Source organism: Ranitomeya imitator, chromosome 9 (assembly GCF_032444005.1).
Source record: "Ranitomeya imitator isolate aRanImi1 chromosome 9, aRanImi1.pri, whole genome shotgun sequence".
NCBI lineage: Eukaryota > Metazoa > Chordata > Amphibia > Anura > Dendrobatidae > Ranitomeya > Ranitomeya imitator.
This window is the reverse complement of record NC_091290.1, coordinates 132,051,750-132,069,748: the sequence shown is the minus strand read 5'-3', so window position 1 is coordinate 132,069,748 and position 17,999 is coordinate 132,051,750. Positions and strand designations below refer to the sequence as shown.

General features: G+C 44.4%; 1 protein-coding gene across 3 annotated transcripts in view; it reads left to right on the top strand.

Annotated features, from left to right (window-relative positions):
* The window catches only part of PIEZO1 (piezo type mechanosensitive ion channel component 1 (Er blood group)), a 167,996-nt gene that overhangs the window by 62,660 nt on the left and 87,337 nt on the right, over window positions 1–17,999 (top strand). The gene's annotated exons all lie outside the window — the stretch shown is intronic.

Below are 17,999 nucleotides of genomic sequence, written 5' to 3'. Positions count from 1 at the left end.
CTGTGACAGTCACTGGTAAAGTGCTGGAGGGGAGAAATGTGTCACTATGCTTAATGGCGTCAGTGATATAGAACCCTAGTTTTATCCTCCAGCACACTAAGTGCCGTGAGGGGATAAACCAATTTACATAATGGGCTGGCTTTTATGTGGACATCCATAGAGCAGGTAGGAGGATGTCCACCTAATCTCCATCCCAGGGTGTGGTCTGGGCTCCAGAGGAAGTCTTTGTTCAGCAGGACTGGAGAGAGGATCTCCAGTGGTTTGTGTCCTGAGGAGGAAAGACTGAACCTGTTGTGCTCCAGAGCGGGCAGCTCCCCTCAAATATATGGACTGTATACAGCATTTTTGCTTTCTTTTGTTGTTTTCATGTTTTTGCCTAAAGAGCTGTGTTTTTTACTTTCCCTTGTCGATTTATGCTGCCATATAATAAACCATCGGAAGATTTAAAGAGACAGTATTCCTGTTTTCTACCTCTGTGTCCCGCTGAGTAAGTTGAACTGCCACGGACATTACCTACATTGATACATTGTAGCAAACTATCAGAACGTTAAAGAAACTTGTGCCTGCTTGCTGAAATGTTTCACTAAGGCTACTTTCACACTAGCGTCGGAATCTTCCCGTCGCAATGCATCGGGCAGAGATTCCGACGCTAGCGTTTAACGCACTGCACAACGGGTGCAGCGGTTGCATTTCTCTGGCGCATCCGCTGCCCCATTGTGAGGTGGAGGCGGAGTTCCGGCCGCGCATGCGCGGTCGGAAAAAGCGGTCCGTCAGGAGCAAAAAACGTTACATGTAGCGTTTTTTGCTCCCGACGGTCCGCCAAAGCACGACGCATCCGTCGCAAGACGGATGCGACGTGTGGCAATCTGTCGCAGTGCGTCGTCAATACAAGTCTATGGGGAAAAAACGCATCCTGCAAGCACTTTTGCAGGATGCGTTTTTTCTGCAAAACGACGCATTGTGACGGATTGCAGTTAATGCTAGTGTGAAAGTAGCCTAAGACGACTTTTGGTTGCGTGCTTTGTGTTGGGGAAGGGGGTGCGTTATTTTTTGTTGTTGTTTCAAGGGGAATGATTTGAGGATGCATAACGGCTGCGGTCGCCATGAAGCTGTAGCCTAAATTATACAAAGAATACACTTCATGAATAGAAGACCCTTTTTAGATGTATCAGATTTATTAACAATATGACCTTATTCATTAGTGATAACTAGTGGCAGCAAATATTAGAGCCTGACATTCTGCGTAAATCCTGTCTGCCTCTGCATAGCAAGTCTAACATAACTGTTTAATAACAACAATTGGTGACAAATGTATATTTATTACATTTTTCTTCGATGTGGTACAATGAGGTCATTCTGACCCTTCCACCATGCCTGATTTTAGGTCGTTTTTTGTAGTCATTGTTTGCTTCATTTCCGGGAATTAGCGGCTTGATGGTTACGCTAATCCTCTGTCTAGGAGAAGTTATTCATGTTCCTCATGCACTTTTTGATGCCATTATTTATATATATTTTTTAATAAAATAAGCTGCAGAGGTTTTCAGAAAGCAACTTTTTGTTATATACAGTTAGCTGGGCACCATTGCCTATCACAGGAATCTTTAAAAAAAAATTCTTCTTGTTTAACCCCTTAGCGACCGCCGATACGCCTTTTAACGGCGGCCGCTAAGGGTACTTAAACCACAGCGCCGTTAATTAACGGCGCTGTGGAAAAAGTGTATAGCGCCCCCCACAGGCCGATTTTCTCCGGGGTCTCGGCTGCCGAGGGTAGCTGAGACCCCAGAGAACATGATTCGGGGGGTTTTTAACCCTCCCCGCATTTGCGATCGCCGGTAATTAACCGTTTACCGGCGATCGCAAAAAAAAAAAAAAAAAAAAAAAAAGCGATCTCTTTTTAATTTCTCTGTCCTCCGATGTGATCGCACATCGGAGGACAGAGAAAAGGGGTCCCAGGTGGCCCCCCAATACTCACCTAGCTCCCCCGATGCTCCTCGTGTCTCCCGGTGGGCGCCGCCATCTTCAAAATGGCGGGCGCATGCGCAGTGCGCCCGCCGGCCGGCACCGGGAGAATCTTTGGGGTCTCGGCTGCCTGGGGTAGCCGAGACCCCAAAGAGCATGATCGGGGGTCGGTTTTAGCGACCCCTGTTTTGCGATCGCCGGTAATTAACTGTTTACCGGCGACCGCAAAAAAAAAAAAAAAAAAAGTAAAGTGTAATTCTCTGTCCTCTGATGTGATCGCACATCAGAGGACAGAGAAATAGGGGGATTCGGGGACCCTAGCATACTCACCTAGGTCCCTGGATCCTCTTGCTGCTCCTCCTGGCCGCCGGCAGAAGAACATGGCGGACGCATGCCCAGTGCGCCCGCCATCTGTCTCCATCTGCCGGCCGGCAGGAGAACAGCAGTTAGGGCTAAAATTAGGGTTAGGGTTAGGGGTAGGGTTAGGGTTAGGGTTAGGGGTAGGGTTAGGGTTAGGTTAGGGGTAGGGTTAGGGGTAGGGTTAGGGGTAGGGTTAGGGGTAGGGTTAGGGTTAGGGGTAGGGTTAGGGTTAGGGTTAGGTTAGGGGTAGGGTTAGGGGTAGGGTTAGGGTTAGGTTAGGGGTAGGGTTAGGGGTAGGGTTAGGGGTAGGGTTAGGGTTAGGGTTAGGTTAGGGGTAGGGTTAGGTTAGGGTTAGGGTTAGGTTAGGGGTAGGGTTAGGGGTAGGGGTAGGGTTAGGGTAGGGTTAGGGCTAGGGTTAGGTTAGGGGTAGGGTTACGGCTAGGGTTAGGTTAGGGGTAGGGTTAGGTTAGGGGTAGGGTTACGGCTAGGGTTAGGTTAGGGGTAGGGGTAGGGTTAGGGGTAGGGTTGGGGCTAAATTTAGGGTTAGGGTTGGGGCTAAATTTAGGGTTAGGGTTGGGGCTAAATTTAGGGTTATGCTTCTTTCACACTTACGTCGGTACGGGGCCGTCGCAATGCGTCGGCCCGACATACCGACGCACGTTGTGAAAATTGTGCACAACGTGGGCAGCAGCTGTAGTTTTTCAACGCATCCGCTGCCCAATCTATGTCCTGGGGAGGAGGGGGCGGAGTTACGGCCACGCATGTGCGGTCAGAAATGGCGGATGCGACGTACAAAAAAACGTTTCATTGAACTTTTTTTGTGCCGACGCTCCGCCAAAACACAACTGATCCAGTGCACGACGGACGCGACGTGTGGCCATCCGTCACGATCCGTCGGCAATACTATGGGCAAAAAACGCATCCTGCGGGCACATTTGCAGGATCCGTTTCTTGTCCAAAACGACGGATTGCGACGGAATGCCAAACAACGCAAGTGTGAAAGTAGCCTTAGGGCTAGGGTTAGGGTTGGGGCTAAAGTTAGGGCTAGGGTTGGGGCTAAAGTTAGGGTTAGAGCTGGGATTAGGTTTAGGGTTTGGATTAGGGTTGGTATTAGGGTTAGGGTTGGCATTAGGGTTACGCTTGGGATTAGGGTTAGGTTTGGGATTAGGGTTAAGGTTAGGGTTGTGATTAGGGGTGTATTGGGATTAGGGTTAGGGTTGAGATTAGGATTAGGGGTGTGTTGGATTTAGGGTTTTGATTAGGGTTATGGTTAGGGTTGACATTAGGGTTGTTTTGGGGTAAGGGTTGTGATTATGGTTAGGGTTAGTGATTAGGATTATGGATCAGGTTGGGATTAGGGTTAGGGGTTGGAGCTAGAATTGGGGGGTTTCCACTGTTTAGGTACATCAGGGGGTCTCCAAACACGACAGCCAATTTTGCGCTCAAAAAGTCAAATGGTGCTCCCTCCCTTCTGAGCTCTGCCGTGCGCCCAAACAGTGGGTTACCCCCACATATGGGGCATCAGCGTACTCGGGATAAATTGGACAACAACTTCTGGGGTCCAATTTCTCTTGTTACCCTTGTGAAAATAAAAACTTGGGGGCTACAAAATCTTTTTTGTGAAAAAAAAAAATATTTTTTATTTTCACGACTCTGCATTCTAAACTTCTGTGAAGCACTTGGGCATTCAAAGTTCTCACCACACATCTAGATAAGTTCCTTGGGGGGTCTAGTTTCCAAAATGGGGTCACTTGTGGGGGGTTACTACAGTTTAGGTATATCAGGGGCTCTGCAATCGCAACATAATGCCCACAGACCATTCTATCAAAGTCTGCATTCCAAAAAGGCGCTCCTTCCCTTCCGAGCTCTGCCGTGCGCCCAAACAGTGGTTTACCCCCACATATGGCACATCAGCGTACTCGGGATAAATTGGACAACAACTATTGCAGTCCAATTTCTCCTGTTACCCTTGTGAAAATAAAAACTTGGGGGCTACAAAATCTTTTTTGTGAAAAAAAAAAATATTTTTTATTTTCACGACTCTGCATTCTAAACTTCTGTGAAGCACTTGGGCATTCAAAGTTCTCACCACACATCTAGATAAGTTCCTTGGGGGGTCTAGTTTCCAAAATGGGGTCACTTGTGGAGGGTTTCTACTGGTTAGGTACATCAGGGGCTCTGCAAATGCAACGTGACGCCCGCAGACCATTCTATCAAAGTCTGCATTCCAAAACGGCGCTCCTTCCTTCCGAGCTCTGCCGTGCGCCCAAACAGTGGTTTACCCCCACATATGGGGTACCAGCATACTCAAGACAAATTGGACAACAACTTTTGGGGTCCAATTTCTCTTGTTACCCTTGTAAAAATAAAAACTTGGGGGCTACAATATCTTTTTTGTGGAAAAAAAAAATATTTTTTATTTTCACGGCTCTGCATTATAAACTTCTGTGAAGCACTTGGGCATTCAAGGTTCTCATCACACATCTAGATAAGTTCCATGGGGGGTCTAGTTTCCAAAATGGGGTCACTTGTGGGGGATTTCTACTGTTTAGGCACATCAGGGGCTCTCCAAACGCGACATGGCGTCCGATCTCAATTCCAGCCAATTCTACATTGAAAAAGTAAAACGGCACTCCTTCTCTTCCAAGCTCTGCGGTGCGCCCTAGCAGTGGTTTACCCCCACATATTGGGTATCAGCGTACTCAGGAGAAATTGCACAACAACTTTTGTGGTCTAATTTCTCCTGTTACCCTTGTGAAAATAAAAATTTGTGGGCAAAAAGATCATTTTTGTAGAAAAAATGCGATTTTTTTTTTTTTTTTTCACGGCTCTACGTTATAAACTTCTGTGAAGCACATGGGGGTTCAAAGTGCTCGCCACACATCTAGATAAGTTCCTTAAGGGGTCTAGTTTCCAAAATGGTGTCACTTGTGGGGGGTTTCCACTGTTTAGGCACATCAGGGGCTCTCCAAACGCGACATGGCGTCCAATCTCAATTCCAGCCAATTCTACATTGAAAAAGTAAAACGGCGCTCCTTCACTTCCAAGCTCTGCGGTGCGCCCAAACAGTGGTTTACCCCCACATATGGGGTATCGACGTATTCAGGAGAAATCGCACAACAACTTTTGTGGTCTAATTTCTCCTGTTACCCTTGTGAAAATAAGAATTTGTGGGCAAAAAGATCATTTTTGTGTAAACAAAAGCGATTTTTTTATTTTCACGGCTCTACGTTATAAACTTCTGTGAAGCACTTGGGGGTTCAAAGTGCTCGCCACACATCTAGATAAGTTCCTTAAGGGGTCTAGTTTCCAAAATGGTGTCACTTGTGGGGGGTTTCCACTGTTTAGGCACATCAGGGGCTCTCTAAACGTGACATGGCGTCCGATCTCAATTCCAGCCAATTCTGCATTGAAAAAGTCAAACGGCGCTCCTTCACTTCTAAGTTCTGCGGTGCGCCCTAACAGTGGTTTACCCCCACATATGGGGTATTGGCGTATTCAGGAGAAATTGCATAACAAAATTTATGGTTACATTTCTGATTTTACACTTGTGAAAATAAAAAAAATGGTTCTGAATTAAGATGTTTGCAAAAAAAAGTTAAATGTTCATTTTTTCCTTCCACATTGTTTCAGTTCCTGTGAAGCACGTAAAGGGTTAATAAACTTCTTGAATGTGGTTTTGAGAACCTTGAGGGGTGTAGTTTTTAGAATGGTGTCACACTTCATTATTTTCTATCATATAGACCCCTCAAAATGACTTCAAATGTGATGTGGTCCCTAAAAAAAAATGGTGTTGTAAAAATGAGAAATTGCTGGTCAACTTTTAACCCTTATAACTCCCTAACAAAAAAAAATTTTGTTTCCAAAATTGTGCTGATGTAAAGTAGACATGTGGGAAATGTTATTTATTAACTATTTTTCGTGACATATCTCTCTGATTTAAGGGCATAAAAATACAAAGTTTGAAAATTGCAAAATTTTAAAAATTTTCGCCATATTTCCGTTTTTTTCATAAATAATCGCAAGTAATATCGAAGAAATGTTACCACTAACATGAAGTACAATATGTCACGAAAAAACAATCTCAGAATCAGCGGGATCCGTTGAAGCGTTCCAGAGTTATAACCTCATAAAGTGACAGTGGTCAGAATTGCAAAAATTGGCTCGGTCATTAAGTACCAAATTGGCTCTGTCACTAAGGGGTTAAATTCATGTATTTTTGGCTTGAAATCATTTGGTTTTGTAATCTGGTTCTATTTACAAACATTGTGTTACATTGTCTACTGCCGGCTGAAGAATGAGTTAACTGAGCGTCCATCAGTGGTCCCATTCTGACAGTCCAGCGAGAGCGTTTCTATTCTTTTTATTTATTTTGTAATTAAAGCTCCTTTCTGGTGATTTATGACCACATCAAAGTTACATGTGCGGGTAAATAAAGAAACTGAAAAAGTCGAACGAGGCAACATTTTTAATAAAACAGATCTTTTTAGCCCCAAGTACATTCATTTTAGGTTACAAAACAACAACTCCTTTTAAAGGTAAGCACCGCCATGGCATATTAGTATTTTTATTACCGTATACAGTACAGACCAAAAGTTTGGACACCTTCTCATTTAAAGATTTTTCTGTATTTTCATGACTATGAAAATTGTACATTCACACTGAAGGCATCAAAACTATGAATTATCACATGTGGAATTATATACTTAACAAAAAAGTGTGAAACAACTGAAATTATGTCTTATATTCTAGGTTCTTCAAAGTAGCCACCTTTTACTTTGACTGCTTTGCACACTCTTGGCATTCTCTTGATGTGCTTCAAGAGGTAGTCACTGGGAATGGTCTTCCAACAATCTTGAAGGAGTTCCCAGAGATGCTTAGCACTTGTTGCCCCTTTTGCCTTCACTCTGCGGTCCAGCCAGGGCCGGCGTCAGCACCTGGGCAAATGCCGGGGCCCTGGGGAGAGAGGGGGGCCCACTCACGCTGTCATAGATACAGCTGGGAGAGCAGAGCAGGAGAACATGCTCTCTCCGCCCACAAAGTCACTGCTGGCTACGTTCTCTTAACCCCAATGTGCCAGCTCTGACACAAGCATCTTCTCACTCAGTCAGTGCAGCCAGGCAGGCACACATAGGGGTTAAGAGAAGGCAGCCAGTGTGACATTGTTTGTGGGCCTAGAGAGCACATTCTCCTGCTCTGATCTCCGCCCCTGGCTTGCTGCTGAAGTTATGAGGCAGATTCAGGAGGAGCTCCTAGTCCTACCAGTGCCTGAGTGAGTGGCGCTGCTATATACTACGTGGGCTGCGCTGCTATATACTACGTGGGCTGCGCTGCTATATACTACGTGGGCTGCGCTGCTATATACTACGTGGGCTGCGCTGCTATATACTATGTGGGCTGCGCTGCTATATACTACGTGGGCTGCTATATACTACGTGGGCTGCGCTGCTATATACTACGTGGGCTGTGCTATGTACTACATGGGCTGCTATATGCTACGTGGGCAGTGTTATATACTACATGGCTGTGTTTATGCGATCATGAATCGGGGTATGTGTTAAAGGGGGGCCCACTGAGACTCTTTCGCCCGGGGCCCTCAAAAACCTGGAGCCGGCCCTGGGTCCAGCTCACCCCAAACCATCTCGATTGGGTTCAGGTCTGGTGACTGTGGAGGCCAGGTCATCTGGTGTAGCACCCCATCACTCTCCTTCTTGGTCAAATAGCTCTTACACAGCCTGGAGGTGTGTTTAGGGTCATTGTCCTGTTGAAAAATAAATGATGGTCCAACTAAGCGCAAACCAGATGGAATAGCATGCTGCTGCAAGATGCTGTGGTAGCCATGCTGGTTCAGTATGCCTTCAATTTTGAATAAATCCCCAACAGTGTCACCAGCAAAGCACCCCCACACCATCACACCTCCTCCTCCATGCTTCACGGTGGGAACCATGCATGTAGAGTCCATCCATTCACCTTTTCTGCGTCGCACAAAGACACGGTGGTTGGAACCAAAGATCTCAAATTTGGACTCATCAGACCAAAGCACAGATTTCCACTGGTCTAATGTCCATTCCTTGTGTTCTTTAGCCCAAACAAGTCTCTTCTGCTTGTTGCCTGTCCTTAGCAGTGGTTTCCTAGCAGCTATTTTACCATGAAGACCTGCTGCACAAAGTCTCCTCTTAGGCTATGTGCACACGTTCAGGATTTCTTGCAGAAATTTCCTAAGCAAAACTGGACTGGATTTTCTGCAAGAAATCCGCATGCGTTTTTTTCGCGTTTTTGTTGCGTTTTTTTTTTTTTGCGGATTTTTCCGGAGGTTCTCAATGCAATAATATAGTGGGAAATCCGCAAAAAATCCACAAAATTAATGAACATGCTGCGTCTTTTACCACGATGCGTTTTTTTTTTTTTCGCAGAGAAAAGCGCATCATGTGCACAAAAATTGCGGAATGCATTCTAAATGATGGGATGCATAATGTATACTTTTTTTCGTGGTTTTATGGTGAAAAAAATAACACAAAACGCGAAAAATCTGCAAAGTGTACACACAGCCTTAACAGTTGTTGTAGAGATGTGTCTGCTGCTAGAACTCTGTGTGACATTGACTTGGTCTCTAATCTGAGCTGCTATTAACCTGCGATTTCTGAGGCTGGTGACTCGGATAAACTTATCCTCAGAAGCAGAGGTGACTCTTGGTCTTCCTTTCCTGGGGCGGTCCTCATGTGAGCCAGTTTCTTTGTAGCGCTTGATGGTTTTTGCCACTGCACTTGGGGACACTTCCAAAGTTTTCCCAATTTTTCGGACTGACTGACCTTCATTTCTTAAAGTAATGATGGCCACTCGTTTTTCTTTACTTAGCTGCTTTTTTCTTGCCATAATACAAATTCTAACAGTCTATTCAGTGGGACTATCAGCTGTGTATCCACCAGACTTCTGCACAACATAACTGATGGCCCCAACCCCATTTGTAAGGCAAGAAATCCCACTTATTAAACCTGACAGGGCACACCTGTGAAGTGAAAACCATTCCCGGTGACTACCTCTTGAGGTTCATCAAGAGAATGCCAAGAGTGTGCAAAGCAGTCATCAAAGCAAAAGGTGGCTACTTTGAAGAACCTAGAATATAAGACATAATTTCAGTTGTTTCACACTTTTTTGTTAAAGGGAACCTGTCACCCCCGTTTTTTGAGATTGAGATATAAATACTGTTAAATAGGGCCTGTGCTGTGCGTTACTATGGTGTATGTAGTGTACCCTGATTCCCCATGTATGCCGAGAAATACATTACCAAAGTCGGCGTTTTCGCCTGTCAATCAGGCTGGTCTGGTCAGGTGGGCGTGTTCACAGCGTTCTTTTCTTCCCCAGGTTTCCGTTGGTGGCGTAGTGGTGTGCGCATGTCCAAGGTCCGGATTCCCTGTGCCCACGTGAAGACACAGCGCGCGATCTGCGCTGTCATTCCTTTCATCGGTGCGGGCGGCCATCTTCCTGGGGCCGCGCGTGCGCAGATGTAGTGCTCTGCTGCACGGGGCTTCAGGAAAATGGCCGCGGGATGCCGCGCGTGCGCAGAAGAGATCGCGGCGGCCATTTTCCCAAAGCCGAGATGCAAACTCGGCTTTGGGAAAATGGCCGCCGCGATCTCTTCTGCGCACGCGCGGCATCCCGCGGCCATTTTCCTGAAGCCCCGTGCAGCAGAGCACTCCATCTGCGCACGCGCGGCCCCAGGAAGATGGCCGCCCGCACCGATGAAAGGAATGACAGCGCAGATCGCGCGCTGTGTCTTCACGTGGGCACAGGGAATCCGGACCTTAGACATGCGCACACCACTACGCCACCAACGGAAACCTGGGGAAGAAAAGAACGCTGTGAACACGCCCACCTGACCAGACCAGCCTGATTGACAGGCGAAAACGCCGACTTTGGTAATGTATTTCTCGGCATACATGGGGAATCAGGGTACACTACATACACCATAGTAACGCACAGCACAGGCCCTATTTAACAGTATTTATATCTCAATCTCAAAAAACGGGGTGACAGGTTCCCTTTAAGTATATAATTCCACATGTGTTAATTCATAGTTTTGATGCCTTCATTGTGAATGTACAATTTTCATAGTCAGGAAAATACAGAAAAATATTTAAATGAGAAAGTGTGTCCAAACTTTTGGTCTGTACTGTATACTCGAGTATAAGTATAATTTTGCCACAAAATACTGGGAAAACTTAATGACTCGAGTATAAGCCTAGGGTGGGAAATGCAGCAGCTACCGGTAAATGTCAAAAGTAAAAATAGATACCAATAAAAGTAAAATTGAGACATCAGTAGGTGAAGTGTTTTTGAATATCCATATTGAATCAGGAGCCCCATATAATGCTCCATAAAGTTTATGATGGCCCCATAAGGTGCTCCATATTAAAATATGCCCCTTATAATCCTGCATAAAGGTTAATAATGGCCCCATAAGATGCTCCATACACACATTTGCCCCATATAGTGCTGCACAAATGTTGATTATGGCCCCATACAGACACTTGCCCCTTATAGTGCTGAATAAACGTTATTGCCCCATAAGGTGCCCCATACAGACACTTGCCCCATTTGCTGTTGCTGCTTTAAAAAAAAAAAAATCACATACTCTCCTCTCCGTCGCTCAGGCCCCCGGCACTTTCAATATTCACCTGCTCCTCGTTCCGGCGCCCCTCCATCTTCAGCGTCTTCTGCACTGACGTGCAGGCAGAGGGCACGCACTAACCACGTCACCGCGCCCTCTGACCTCAGCGTCACTGCTGAAGACGGAGCAGCGCCGTAACGGGGAGCAGGTGCATATCGTGCAGTGCTCCCCTCCCCATTATACTCACCTGCTCCTGGCGCGGTGCACTCCCTGCTTCCCCGGAGCCACAGCTTCCTGTAGTGAGCGGTCACCGTTACCGCTCACTACAGTAATGAATATGCGGCTCTACCCCTATGGGAGGTGGAGCCGCATATTCATTACTCTGAGTGGTACCATGTGACTGCTCAGTACAGGAAGAAGCTGGGGAGGCAGGGAGTGCACCAGGAGCAGGTGAGTATTATTAGACAGCCCCCGCTCTCCCTCCCCTGCTGACCCCTGGGTATGACTCGAGTATAAGCCGAGAGAGGGACTTTCAGCCCCAAAAAATGGGCTGAAAATCTCAGCTTATACTAGACTATATACGGTATTTTTTTTTTCTTTGCTTTCTGAAATGTACGTTGGGTATGTGCAGCAGCAGTAAGTGATTTCTAGTGATCGACCAATGATCGGTGAGAATATAAATTTTTTTTTTATAGATCTATTTATCGGTATCTGATGCCTTGTGGATTTACTTAATTTATCAGACGCATTTTTAAGGAGACGCTTTGTAGGAACTAATCCCATCTCGCCAAGCCCCTCAGGGCATCATCTTGTCTGTTTTCTGGCGTTTGGCATTTTATGTGGTACACTTTGCTCTTTTCAGATCATGGTTTCCTTTTTATTGGGGTGTGGAGGTTGTGTCTGTGAGTGACAGTCCGTGACTCTTTGTAAATTGATTTACATTCAATGTTTGTTTTTTTTTGTGATTTGGTTTCGTTCAGCCTCTGTAGTTTCGCACTCTGCAGAATATAAATGAGGTTATTACAGATGTCCCATTCTTCCGAATATCTTATATTATCAGAACCGCTTTGGAAAGCGAGCTGGATTTAATTGATTCTGCAATATGGGACAGCTTTGATCTGTAGCATCGGGGCACTCTAGATCCAGCGATCCCGCCATCACTGCTAGCAAACTTTATAGCATTGAGCTTGCAAGCACTGCCCTCCTTGCTTAGGAAAACGGCCACTGCTGATAAACTTGCAGAGGTGGCCGGTAACACAAGCAGAGAGCAGTAAACTGTATCCATTAAAAATCCCTACATTTTTGAGACTAGAGAAGAAGGTCACCAGACGCTTCTTTAAAGCATATTTCCTCTGAAATGCCGGACTGTTTCAGGAAAAAGTGCAGTCGTGCAGCCAGGTTCTTATTCATGCCGCCTACGGTTTGGGCACCATTAATAAGGTGACAGGTTCCCCTGTAATCTAGGGCAGGACATTTTTCATAAAGCCATTCTGACACTCCTTTATTAGACCCGATGAGACTGGTGTACTTACTTTGAAAAAATCCATACATATGCAGTTAATAATGTGAAATCTGGTGTCGATTCCAGCCCTTTATTAACGTATGCCCCCTCTAGTGTTAATATGGGTTTCTTCTGAGGCCGTGAAGGCAGCGCTAATCTTATAGTGGTTCTTGTTACTACGTTTTGCAACCCATTGACATGCTAAATGCTTAAGAGGTGTGACATTTGGACGGGTGCTTGAGATCTCCTTCATTTTAATTCCACTTATTCTATCTTGGGTAGCTATGTGATAGGAGTTGCATCACTCCGGTGGGGGTCGGCAGCTGTAATATTCATTATGGAAGCCGCCAGCGCAGTCCTGCCATGGGCCGGAGCATCAATCCTTAAACTCCTAATAAACCTATTGGACGGGGCAGCCGGCGGCCTCGCACACGTGCTGCCATGTGCTATTAGACCTGACATTCACTTGCTTCCTCCCTGCTGGGATTTTGGCCGCAGTCATGTGTAACTTGATGAGCAGTCGGATCAGATCTCCAGGGGCTTTAACTCAGGACCCTTTTCTGCCTCTGCTAAAATAAGGAGGATTTGTGTGTGATGACCGTAGCCGTCCAGCAGTTGCCCAGTGACGCCGATCCCTCCCTTCCGGGCACTTGTACACGCGATCAGGTCTTAATATTATGCTCATGAAATCTGAGGCTGAAAAATATAATTGCCCAAACGCCACTGACATCTGTCAATAACATTAGGAGAATTTGGAAAGGAAAAAAAAAGAAAGGGAGAAATTGCATTTGTGTTTTCTTAGATAAACCTTTATTGAACGTGGCCAAACCCGTAATTTCTTAACACAAAAAGTGTGTGTTTACCTTTAAAAATGGCTCCTGGTCCCATCCAAGGGATGCAAGTTTAGTTCCCCGCACATGCATCTTTACTATTAAGATCTATGGAAAATGCTGAAAATAGGCAAGTAAACCCCCGTCTTGCATTAACTATAGTATCGTATGACTCTTCAGGTCTTCGTATGGCTGAAGATACCAGTACCTCACACCCTCTCCTTCTCAAGTAGGCAGTGTAAAGGGTTATTCCCACCTACATAGATGGATATTGTTGGAGAGCATAATCACTGTTTATTAAAAGTTGCATCCGTTCTTGAGATATTAGCATTAACACTTGTTTTTTCTTCTTTTATTTACAGCTCGTTGCCTAGGAGACCAACCACTGCGGCCATCTAGCTTGTAAGCGCTGCACTGAAGCTGGCCGGGATTAGGAGATGACCTCTCTCCAGCGATCCTGTTCAGCTTCAAAACCTCTTACAAGCTCAATAGAAAAGCTCTTGTGAGCACTGGGCATGTTCTGATGGTCGTGGTCGGTCTCTAAGGCAACGAGCGATAAACAACTCCAAAATAAAAGTGTTAATATCTCAAGAATGGCTGGCTGAGCATGTAAAAATAAATAACTACTGTGTAAGTGTGGATTGTGATATTCTGCACCAGAAATTGACATCCTCAAAAGCATCATTGAGACTGTTGAGTTTGGGTCCGAAGATCCACTTCCAGTCGAGACCTCACTGTCTACATGTAGACCAAATTCAGAAATTTGTGAAACATTGTCTAAGAGGTTTCTGGGCAAGTGAGGGAAGCTTAATCTGGCACGAGTGAACACTGAGGAGGACCCCACACATTGTGGCAACAGTGGGAGCAGTGTAATGCCTCATTTCTCCTGGGGGTGTGCTGTGATGGAATGGAGCACTTGCAAGATTTCCTCATCTGATCTCTTGGGGTTAAAGCATTCAGGCGCCTAGTGATCCTCTTATTTTTGAGGAACACTTTTCACAAAAAGAGGATTAAAGAGAAAGCCCATTTAACTAGTTATACTGGTTATAGTGCCTATCCTTCTGCCAAGAGGCTATGATGTGTGACGGCCCCAGACGTCCTGCATGCTAATACCTGGAATTAAAGTTCAGCGATGAAACCCTATCATCCTGAATTTGCAGTGACGCCTATCTAGGTCGCCTTTCCCTGGCGGAGAGACTTGCTTTTACCCTGAGATAGTAAATACCTTGCTGCCTCCGTGTTTACTGTGACACCGTCCTGCTGTCATCACCCTTTTCCGGAGTATCCCTAAGTACTGACTGGGGTTTTCTGCTTTACGTAAAATATAGATTTATGTGGGCTCAGAAACCCAGCTTTCAATTCCAGCTGACCCCAGGACTCCGCACCTCTGTTGAGGTACATAAGCAGGAGCAACACAGGGGGTCAATCGGGTGTTGTATTCATAGTGTACAGCCATAATTCTAGTAGGACTGGTCATTAATGCTAATAGTTGGTGGCTCTGATGACAAAAATAGTATTTAAAGGGAATGTGTGAGAAAATGCTAAAAACTACATTTTAATAAAAAAACATTTTTTTTTCAATTTTCCAAATCACCATTTACATAAAAAAGAAAAGGCAAAACAGAAATTTTGCAATTTTCACACATGCCTATATGCCTTATATTAGAATCATGACTCCTGTCACATAGAGATCACTTTCCTGCGTTTCATCAGACAGGATTAGTCACCGATGAAAGCGCTATATACAGTAGATAACGGTATCGACCATTCACAGCTCACCTCCTCCTCCTGTACAATGACTGATAACACCTTTATATACAGTAGATAACACAGGAGCCACCATTCACAATAGGTGATATCACAGCTCACCTCCTCCTGTACAATGACTGATAACACCTTTATATACAGTAGATAACACATGATCCACCATTCACAATAGGTGATGTCACAGCTCACCTCCTCCTCCTGTACAATGACTGATATCACCTCTATATACAGTAGATATCACATGATCCACCATTCACAATAGGTGACGTCACAGCTCACCTCCTCCTGTACAATGACTGATAACACCTTTATATACAGTAGATAACACATGATCCACCATTCACAATAGGTGATGTCACAGCTCACCTCCTCCTCCTGTACAATGACTGATATCACCTCTATATACAGTAGATATCACATGATCCACCATTCACAATAGGTGATGTCACAGCTCATCTCCTCCTGTACAATGACTGATAACACCTTTTATATACAGTAGATAACACATGATCCACCATTCACAATAGGTGATGTCACAGCTCACCTCCTCCTCCTGTACAATAACTGATATCACCTCTATATACAGTAGATATCACATGATCCACCATTCACAATAGGTGATGTCACAGCTCATCTCCTCCTGTACAATGACTGATAACACCTTTTATATACAGTAGATAACACATGATCCACCATTCACAATAGGTGATGTCACAGCTCACCTCCTCCTCCTGTACAATGACTGATAACACCTCTATATACAGTAGATAACACAGGATCCACCATTCACAATAGGTGATGTCACAGCTCACCTCCTCCTCCTGTACAATGACTGATATCACCTCTATATACAGTAGATAACACATGATCCACCATCACTGCCTCGGTTTCTGTTACTTGGCTGCAGCGCTGTCAACATGACATCACCATTGCAGCAGCTAATCACTGAGCTGCAATTAACAGTCCCACTATTGTTAGGCCCGTGCATTTATTTATTTTTAAAGCGATTTTCCATTACACATCACTTGATAATATTGCAAACATGCAATTAATGTGCACTACAGTTGTTCTCATTGGGATGTGAACCAGTCTCCCCAATCTCCAGATTGTCTGTCTATATATTTGCATCCTGTGGTTAAATCCCAAGTGCTTGTGTCAATTTCTCACACATTTAGTTGTAAATGTTGCGTTCTGTGAAATGTTTTATGTTTTCACATTAGAGAACTGTTTGTACTGTATAATGAACGCGTTAATGCCTTTCCCTCTGAGTGAATGCACAAGTATGTCTTTGGTATATGTATGCATGTACAGTGTGTGTAAATGTAATGTGTGTGTATAATATATATATATACCGTATGTATGCCTTGAAAAAGTATTCATACCCCATGATCTTTTCCACGTTTTACATTTAGTACATTGCGTCCACCTGGATGTGATTTTCTTCTTCACAGAACATCTGTAGTTATACGGAGGTGTCAGAGGTTTGAGAACTTTAGGGATCAAACAGCATCATGGAAACCAAAGAACACACCAGACAGGTCAGGGATAAAGTTGTGAAGTTATATATAAAGCCCAAGGTCTTAACATCTCATGGAGAACTGTTCAATCCATCATCCAAAAAAAGTATGGCACCTACCAAGACATGGAGGTCCACCTAAATTGACATTGTAAGCAATGAGCGCACTAGTCAGAGAAGCAGCTAAGAGGCCCATGGTCACTCTGGAGGAGCTGCAGAGATCCACAGCGCAAGTGGAAGAATCTGTCCACAGGACAACTATCAGTCGTATACTCTACAAATCTGGCCTTGATGGAAGAATGGCAAGAAGAAAGTTATTATTGAAAGCAAGCCATTAGTCCCATTTGCAAAAAGCCAAGTAAGAGTTACAATGATTATGTGGAAGAAAGTGCTCTGCTCAGACTAGACCAAAGTAGAATGTTTTGTGCTTAATGAAAAATAACATGTGTGGCGCAAAAAGGACACTGTACCTCAGAGCCCTGAAAACACCATCCTCACTGTTGCACATGGTGGAGGCAGCATCATGCTGTGGGGAGGCTTTTCTTCATCAGGAAGGGAAGCTGGTCAGAGTTGATGGGAAGAGTTGGATGAAGCTAAATACAAGGCAATCCTGGAGGAAAACTTGTTAAAAGCTGTAAGACTTGAGACTGGAGCACTGACTCAGGGACGGTGAACACAAATGCACATCACAATTTTCAGATGTATAGTTTTAAAATATTTAGAAAATCCAGTATTAATACCTTTACTTCACATATACCCCTTTCCCATTAAGACATGCCTAACAAATGTGCCGCAAGACATTTTAAATGCATTTTTTTAAGCACTTTCTTGCTGCAGAAAGCTGCTTTGTGTATTGTTTCTACCCCTGATCCATTTTTTTTTTTTAAAAAGCAATGAATAATATTGCTAAACAAAATTGCCAAAGCATCGATTATTGAATTTAATAATATTCCGATCTTCATAGATGGACATTGTAAAGATAGATCTCGAAAATACAAGCAATGTACTGCTTATTAAAATTTTCGGCCGCTCTTAACAAAAGAAAAAAAAAGTGTTAATATCTTAACAGCTCGTTGCTTTTGAGACCGACAACCGCTGCTAGACAGCAAAACATTTTCAGCGCTTACAAATACTTCTCTATTGAGCTTGTAAGTCCTGTTTTTGAAGCTGACCATAATCAACGTAGAGCACCATAACCTCGTAATCCCGGCCAGCTTCAGCGCAGCGTTTACAAGCAGCGGTGGTCGGTTTCCAGGGCAGCCATCTGCAAACTCAGGAAAAGTTTCAATATGTCAATGGCTGGAAAAGAAATTTCAATAGGCAGTAAATTGCAAAATTGCTTGTACTTACAAACACTGTCCGACAACATCCATCTATAAAGATAGGAATAATTTTACATAAATATAAAAAATACATTAAATAAAATAATAAAAAATTATATATATATATATATATGTA